Below are 9114 nucleotides of genomic sequence, written 5' to 3'. Positions count from 1 at the left end.
TTTGGTGCATGTTGGAATGTCAACATGAAATTGCATTCTTCACTTTACTCCTCAGAGTAAAGAGATTCACTGCCTTAGTACTGTGAGCATTTATAAACTGAAAGTTAAAACACGTGTTGCAAAATTTTAAAAAGTTTTATCGCTCCTTCACTTACTTGCTTATTTTATATTCTTCCATCTTCGCTGAACAAGTGAAAGGTCAGGCAATACTTAATTTCTGAGTTAAGGAAATCCATTGAGTTAACATAAAAAATGCATTCTCAAGTATGATAGAAGGGATTACAGACTTTCAAAAACTCAAAAAATAGTGTAATATCAAATGAAATAACTCAGGAATTCACAACATCAAACAGAAGCAACAAGCAATTTTGACTGATTCTCTGTTCCTTGAAAAACAAAAAACAAGCTTATTTAATGTGTTGTGAAGCATAGTTTAGTAGTAGGATAGCTTTATCAGTGGAAATCATCAATGCGGTTCTGTTAGCTAGAAGCCTTATGATGACCTCCCTGATTTTACTCCTTTATGACTTATTACCATGTAAGGTTTAGCTACTTTAATTTAAGGCTTAAAAGTGCAGTTTACTGTATGTAACAAGGCTCTCCATATTTATGCAATAATAAACATTAGCCTCCCTTCTTCAAAAGTGTCACTTTAAATTTACATACCAGCATTGAAATGCAGAACAGGTCGGTCTATTTCAGACATCTTCCTGGTAGGCATTCCTCTTTAGAGTTTGGTTATGCTCTGTCTTCTCCTACCGTTAAGATATAAGGCCAATCTCTTGTGTTCCAACACTTTGTTCATTTTTCAGTGTAGTACAATCTCTACTTACAAGATATATAGCATTTTGATTTGGGACAGTAGACAGGAACCAAAAATGCATCTAAATCTTATTGCAGAATAAAGGTGTGAGAGTCTGTGTGTGTTAGGGTTTATCATCCATAATCATATTTCAGTCTGACTCCTTGACAGAATGAATTGCAGTACAAAGAAGGAAATGTAAAATGGATTTCAAATGTTGTTGCCAAAGACACAAACGTGGTTTGGAAGTCTAATGCCTAGTATAATGAGACCAAACCTCTGCTGTATTTGGATCATGTTTTGTGATACTTCAAATAAAAAGTTTCCATTTAAGCCTTGCCAGGAATGAGCTCATTTTATGAGGGACTATAATGGAGGTCAGATGTTTCTGTACTGTGCCTATATCTCTCTGTGAAACACCTTACTTAAGTAAAGTTTTCCTTCTGGAAGTCTTCTTTCTGGCACCGAGGAACATGTAATGCATAGTATATGTTAAACGTAAAATATTTTGAGTTCTTGAGATACAGTATAAACACTTTAATTTACAATCTGTGAATGTTATTATTTCTTTAAAGGAGTGTATTCATGAAACAAAATGCCATTTGTGAGGGATTGTACCCTACTACTGTTGTTTTTTGTCATCGTTGGTGGTGTTGTAGTAATGAGAGCATTCATAATTTTGTCAGAGGGCCACTCATGGCAGAAGAATCAAAGGTGTTTAAATCAACATCCAAGTGAGTCTTTCCAGATCTGAGAGGAACACACAAGTGGCTGCGATCACAAAATGCTGTGTTTTGTGAGCACACCTTTAAACCAATTGAAGCTGTAGAGGAACGGCAGAAACTGTATGTCAGTATTCTAAAGCAAATCATCACACGTCACATAATCCTAATTGACATCATAATTCCTCAACAGCTGCTTCCAAAGAATTCTAAATATCTCGAACCCTGCTTCTGGGTCCACAAGTGAACCTAGCAACAAAGGAGCTGTTAGGCAGCAGTATGCACCACTATACCACTCTGCCAAAACATTTACCTGTTGCTTAAGATGACTGCACATGAAAGCTGAATGAAATCATTGAGAACAAATTTCAAACTTTTTCAAATATTAAGGAAAATTACATTTCTAAACTGCAGTATTGGTTTTACAAAGTAGTTCTAAACCCTATTTAAGTTTGGGGTGAAGCTAAATGTGTTTTGCAGACTACCTGTGAAGGTTCTTTGAGGATCAAAACTGGGAGTACTGTACCACAGGGAACTGTACTAGGACCACTACCTAATTTATATCAAAGATTAAAGATTCTAGTAAACTCGTCATGTTTGCAGATGATAGCAAATTAGGAAGATTAACAAACATTATAGACGCAGTAAATACAATTTATTGATTGACAGTACAGTTGAGTGCATAAGCAGACAGTAGGCAGGCAGGCTTGAAACTAACAATCTGAAAAACAGTCCAAAGTCTTAGCCAAACAAACAGTCCAAGCTGAAAAAGGTAAAAAGGTAAGTAATGTTTTAATTGCACACAGGTGGAGTTCGTTTTTTGGTTCCAGTCTTGTTGTCATGGCAAAAGTTGGATTGACAGGCTGAGTAGAAGCTGGTTGCCATGGTGCTTCAAGTGCACCCACCAGCATTCCCATATGATCAGGTATGATAGTCCCAACCTGTGACGCCCCTCTGTACAGCCGAAGATCTATTTTCCTTGAGCCTCTCTAGCTCCCCGAGTCCCACAGGCCTGAAAACCAGCCCAATCCGTTGCTACCTCTAGCACTCTCCCCCTGAGCTCCCACTCTCCCTCCTTCCAGGGCGGGTCTAGATACAGACTGAAACCCTTTTCCTCCCAACTTGGACCAAATTAATTAGCACTAGGGAGTGGTTAATTACATGCAGAGCTTGTCCTGACAGCTCCCTTCCCTCACATGGAACCTCACTTCCTCTGAGTGCTAATTACCTATTCAGTCCAGCTGGGCTCCATTCTGCAGTTTTGCTCAACTGACAGGTGGCTATATTGAACTGGACCTGACTTTCGACCAGAGATGGTAGCTTTCTCATAAAGCCACCTCTTATTCTTACATCACAGATCTAATTTAGAATATTGTGTGCAATTTTGGTGAGCATGTTATAGAAATAAGTCCCGAGAAGAGCAACATATACATTATAGAGGAATATCCTACACTGACAAACTGAAAAAGTGAACCTTTTTAATCTTGAACAGAGAACACTACCAAGGGACCAAAAAGCACTCTCCAAAATTGTCAATCACAAGAATACCCTAATTTGGAATTGGATAAGAGAAACAGATCAGACATATTGGTGTCTATAAATTGTCCATGTGTGTATCTGTAATATATTATGTAAAACCCATAATATATTGTCTGTATATAGTATATATAATCTGTTGGATGACCACAAAAAAATATGATTACGTTTGTTGACAGACTATATAGTGGCATTTTTCTCTTGCTTTGCTTTGTAACAGTATTTTTCGTTTCCCTGAGTAAAAATAAAGTATCCTGCATCACAGCATCACAGCATTTTTACTTTTTCTGTCACTTTGTTACTGTGTTTTGAAGCATAATAGTGCTACATGCAGAAACTCAAGACATGCTCCCATAGAAAAGAAACTTGAAGTTAGTCATTATGGTCAGTGTATTCAAATTTTCCTTCATCTGTTACAGAACCTGCTAGAAGACAGATGTGGAAACTTTTATAAGTCTTTTATTTTCCCTATATTTTAAGGAATTTAGTAAAAACACAAATCGAAGTTGAAATTGCTTCCAAAACATACAGCTACAGTATATACCTAGAATATATTGTATATAATGAATCGTAGGGCAGACTTTCGATTGTTGTTAGTATTTTTACACATCATTATCAGAGATTAGTAGCCAATAGCCAATGTGGACTAGAAGGACAAATGGAGCATTTTGCAACATATTGTGTGTCCTGTGTATAAGTACAATTTGCTTACACATATGCATTTTAATTCACATATTAGATATATTTTATAGTATTAAATACATAGTATCTAATACCATAAAACTATGTATTAGATGCAGTAGATACATTACAGTACAGTATAACAAATGTCTTTAGAGTTATGGTTCTGAGTGAAATACATTATGATCATAGCAATATTTATTATGAAGTTTAGTAACACCTAAACCTAAAATTTTAATATTTGTTTATGGTTATAGCTGGGTAGTTTTTAATTTCTTTCTTAAAATATCTTTGTAACATTGTCATGTGCTATATAAAACCCAGTGTGTCCTGACATTACAAAGCCATACACCAACAAAATAATAGACATAGTACATCATCTTGCTTCCTCTAAACATGTATGAAACCTTCAAAATACTGATGATATTTTTATATAGTCAGAATCATTTAAGAAACAAAGAATTTAACAATAAACACATCAAGATATGAAGTTAAAATATGATCTCACTCATCAGAACTTTTGCTATAGTTTTTATACAATTTAAAGATATTCTGGTTGGTAAGCCCTATCTCCTTAAAATAATTATATTAATGGACTACTATAGTAAAACCTTATGAACAGTTATACTGCAACACACACAGCATTGCATTTGTTATGTTCAAACAGTTTTTTCCCATATTTTCTAAGTCAACCAAAATTGAAGCAGAGTTCTATTTCCATATTTCTGTTTTTGCTGATATCACTTTGAGAGCTATCCCCAGGGTTTCTTCTGTGCTTATAGATGTCTTAAGGCTTCACTGTAAACTGTTAGTTTATGTAAAAAAGGGATTTTGTGGTTTTCTGAAATATGTTAAACCTGTCTTATTTATAGGAAAAGGAAATGTGCTTGAAACAATATTAAAGCTTTCAAAGAAAATGACAAAATGCAGGTAATTTCTGCTAGGAAAAAAACACAAGTGCAGTTCTACAGTCCTTGTGAGGAATGACACAACAGTGGAATTCACACTCTGTGCCCTTTGTGTTCAATTTGTTTATACTCAATTAATTATAAAAGGTTCTGCTTTAATGTTGTATCTCCACCTTGCAACTGGATTAGAAACATTTTGCAAAATATTACACAGCGTGTTACAGACCTCTGTCCATTCCCAAGCAATGAATCATTGAATCAATCAGTTGACCTCTATAGTTTTCCCAGTGCTCAATGCAAGCTTCCCCCACTCCACCCATTCGATGGATTCTAAACCCCTCTACTCTCTTCTGAAATGCTCAATGCTTTGTGAGATTTCTCATGGCACCGCTCATCTATTTCTTCTAGCCATTTTCTTGTTGGTTTTCTCCATTTCTGGATTTTTTCATTCTGCCAAGTGTCAATGTCACACAGACAACCCCTGGAGAACAACAAAGCCAGCTTGCTGGTATGACCTGGATTTCCACGTAACTCTCCAAGTTATTTTTTAGTGTAGGCCTAATTTTGTCTCCCTGTCTGCATCTCACATCACTGTAATAGTGGGCAGACCAACACCATTTTCTTTAGGAGTGATTGCCTTACTCCCAATGGCGGAGTTCCAACATAGCAGCTAGGGGTGTGACCACCACTGAAGACAAAGCCAGAAGCTGGCATGACAGCCTCTCTTCAGCTCTCCTCTTTCTCCCTGCTTCTAGGAAGGCCTACTACAGGTTTGGCTCCCATGGTGCTCCTGGAGACCAGACGTGGTCTGTAGATACTGTAGCTGGATAGCTAGTGTCACTAGTTTTCACCATTTCCCATGCTGATTGCTAGCACTGACATCTCCTTCTGGGAAGAAAGCTTTCCTCCTGTGTACGAGCTTCTGCATAGCTAAGGAGCCAATAACTCAACCACAACCATGGGCCCACTCTCCTCCTGTACGCAGGTCACTGCAAACTCCCCTGACTCATTTTCTGTTTTCCGACTTGAACACCAGTGGCAAAGTCAGGAATTCACTGGGGAACTTTTAAATATGAGGAGCCAAAGTAGTGCAGTAGTTCTCATTTCTTACGGCAAAGTCACAAAGCATGCATTGGCATTGTAGTTCTGCAAAATAAAGACACGATCCAAAACAAATGTATGCATAACATAATGGACCACACAGATTCAGTGTAGACCACGTCAAATTTAAAATAAGGAAATGGAAAGCAAAGGACTCAAGTTTTTAATTACTGAAAATAAGGCCCGCACATCAGATGTCCATTTAAAATTGTAATAATTAAAATGAAAGTAATTTCTGTTGGGATTATGGTTATTCATTTAAGTTAACATTTTATGTTCGAAGCACAGAAGAGCAAGCCATTTTAATTAATCTGAAAAATCCTGACTAATTTAATTAACTTACTGCTCAAATTAGGTTTAAAAAGGCCAAAGGCCTCTTTTCTGTCCTCTTATTCGTTTGACTGAAATATTATCATTTTTCTTAATTTTGTTTGTTTGAAAAACAACAGAACAATAGACAACCAACTGTATTACCATTCTTTAAATCAAGAAAACGTCAATACTGTCTGTTTCTTTTTACCTTGTCTAATGCAAATGTAGGATATATATGGCAATGCTAAGTTACCAACCTTATGATTACTACACATGTTTATACACCTACCTCTAATTTAGATTGTCACTAGAAGACTTCGAACTCAACAACACTACAATTGACTACATCTCATTATTGCTTTATTAACATATGTACCGAAAAATGTTTTTATATTAAAACTATATTTGACTACCTCTATTATACAATTCTGTGGCATACAAATAAGGTAAAATCTGCTGAAACATGTTTAGGTCACCAGGTTGCATATCCAATTGGAATGCAAAATAGATGTATATGAACAATCAGTAACGTTTAATCTCAGGCGACGCAATTTGATCTCTCTCTGTCTTGTTATGTTATACAATATTTTTTTGCCATCCACTTATACTGCATTACCATCAAAGGCATTTATTCTTTACTGTAATCAGTGATTCTTTACTTGTACTTGTTTTATAGGTTGATACAATACTGCACAAGCATTGCTTTTGTACCATGTTCCTGCTTCACTGTTATTTGTCACTTTTTATTTTTTACTTATTTTGTCTAATGTAGAAACATTTCTTTTTTATGTATCTTTATGTCATTTTGAGTATTTTGTACGTTACCCTACAGAAAGGCTTTTGCTGATCAAATAACTACCAAAAATTGCTGAACCACTCATAATTCATGGTAACTGGTCCAGTCACAAGCGTTTGTAATGTGCAATTTGGCAGACAATGTAGCTAGAAATCTGCCCACATTGGAGGTAAATGTGTTATGACACCACAGTGCTGCAAACCTGCAAGAATCCAGACAGTCACAAGGGTCACTGGGAGTCGGGAGTGCCCTGGCCGACATCACCCTAGTTGGCTGGGTGCTGTGTTCTGGGGGTTTTGCCAGTCATAGTCGGCTAGTGACATGAGCCAGACTTGAACCCAAGATCACAAAGCTCAGCCTGCGCTTGGGCGGACATCTTTACTACTTCTTCACTTGAGGCCTGAATCCATTTAGTTTCTGGCAAACACAGATGGCTGCTGCTGGATTGACTTTTTTTACTCAAATTTGAAGTATTAAAAGTCCGTCTTAAGCCAATCAGTGTTAGTTGAGTCGGTGTCATTTTGTGAGTATTTTGCATCTTTATTTTCTCAAAAATATTGCCGATTAGTAATTATCCTGACTCACTGCTCATGTATTTTCTAACTGTGCTACTGGCTTGGGAACTGTAAAACAGTTTGCAGTTCGAGAAGCAATTTTTATGGCAAAAACGTTATCCATATAATGGGGAAATTATTATTAGAAAATTATGGAAGAGGAGAAAATAAGGAAAATGAAGGAGTGATTGTTGTCTGTATTTTTAAGAGATTTTAAGATCTAAAGCTGAAGACAGGTCGTGCCTGGGATTCTCAGTGCAGTTTGGAATGTTTTAGATGAAAAGTGTTATTTTTCATGTTCCAGGCTGAGCTCTTTGCTATACTGTAGCAAGAGTGTTGACCTTCACAAAGTTAGGAAGATTAAAGACTGCTTACAGGTCTATAGGCACTTTTTCAAATCCAATAACCCTTTCTAGTTGTTCTCCCTGCATTAAGTTTTTTGTTAACTCGAAATCTCTGTTATTTTAAAACATGCTTTATACTCGTATATGTTTATTGTAATTTGTTGTGGGAATAGTGTGCTTCAGTTGTTATGATTGCAAATACCGGTGAACATTATTTCTTATTTAAACACCTGTTTTTTGTTAACGAATACATCACAATAAAAGTGTAAAAAATTAATTAAAATGAGAATGTTCTTTGAGATGGGTAGATAATGCTTTAGGGGTATCTAGAATTCATTTATCAGTGTGTGGCAGTCACTGATGTATTATAAAGTTTCCATTGCAATTCCATTTTATTCCATCTAATTTTCACTCAGTGTAAAAAAGGAAGCCTTTTGTTAGGAGCAGATAGGTTTCCTCTCGCATAACTGTGATATTATGAGGAAATCATCCTTGCAAAGTTGAATTTACCCATCAGAACTAAGTAAATATTTGTTAACACGGGTTAAATGGCCCAGGAAGGACCTTCCTGAAAACTGATCTCAGGCTGAGAATCATTGTTCTAAAGTGTGTCAACAAAAGCAACAACAAACAAAAAAAAAAGATTACTTTTATAGGAATTTAGAACTTAAAGGCCATATAAACAAAATACTTACGCTTAAGCACCCAAATGTTTTGAATACATTGTGCTCTTAATTACGGATTTGGATTTAAAGTAGGAAACAAGTGGACAACCTGTTATATACTTAATTGCTTCTAAAAGGATAATTCTGAAAGGATAAGTTAAAAAAAAACTATGAATATTGCAAAGGAGAGCAGGTCAGATGGTCCATCTAATCCTCCTGTTTTGTCATTAGCTAATTGAACTAAGAGTCTCATCCAGTAAGAACACGGCGTGTCGGCTACAACAGCGTGGATGGGCAGCTTGTTCCATATTTTTTTCGCATAAAATTCCGAAAAACACAGTCCAGGTCTGTTTGATTTCTCACTGTAAAACAGATTGCTTCTAAGGAGTGCATAACCCTGAAAAGCTTGGGTGGTTTAAGAAAAAGCAGAGCTGCAATGCACGACGTTTATTTATATCACGGATTTTGTGCCAGGGCTTCACTCCATTGAATCCTACTCCAAATTCTGGTAACGATCCATGCCAGGGTTTGCCTAATGCACCATCTGCTGTTTCTGAGGTGCAGCAGCAACGAGCTATGTACTTAGCCGCAGAAGGCTCAGCGCACTATTTGTCGAGCATGTGGAGGTATACCCAGTACCCCCCTCGAGTGAGAGTGAGTGATTTTGCCCAGGCGGATTAATTCATGTTGTGT

This window comes from Atractosteus spatula, chromosome 22, assembly GCF_055471065.1.
Source record: "Atractosteus spatula isolate fAtrSpa1 chromosome 22, fAtrSpa1.hap1, whole genome shotgun sequence".
Taxonomy (NCBI): domain Eukaryota; kingdom Metazoa; phylum Chordata; class Actinopteri; order Semionotiformes; family Lepisosteidae; genus Atractosteus; species Atractosteus spatula.
This window is presented reverse-complemented; position numbering follows the sequence as displayed.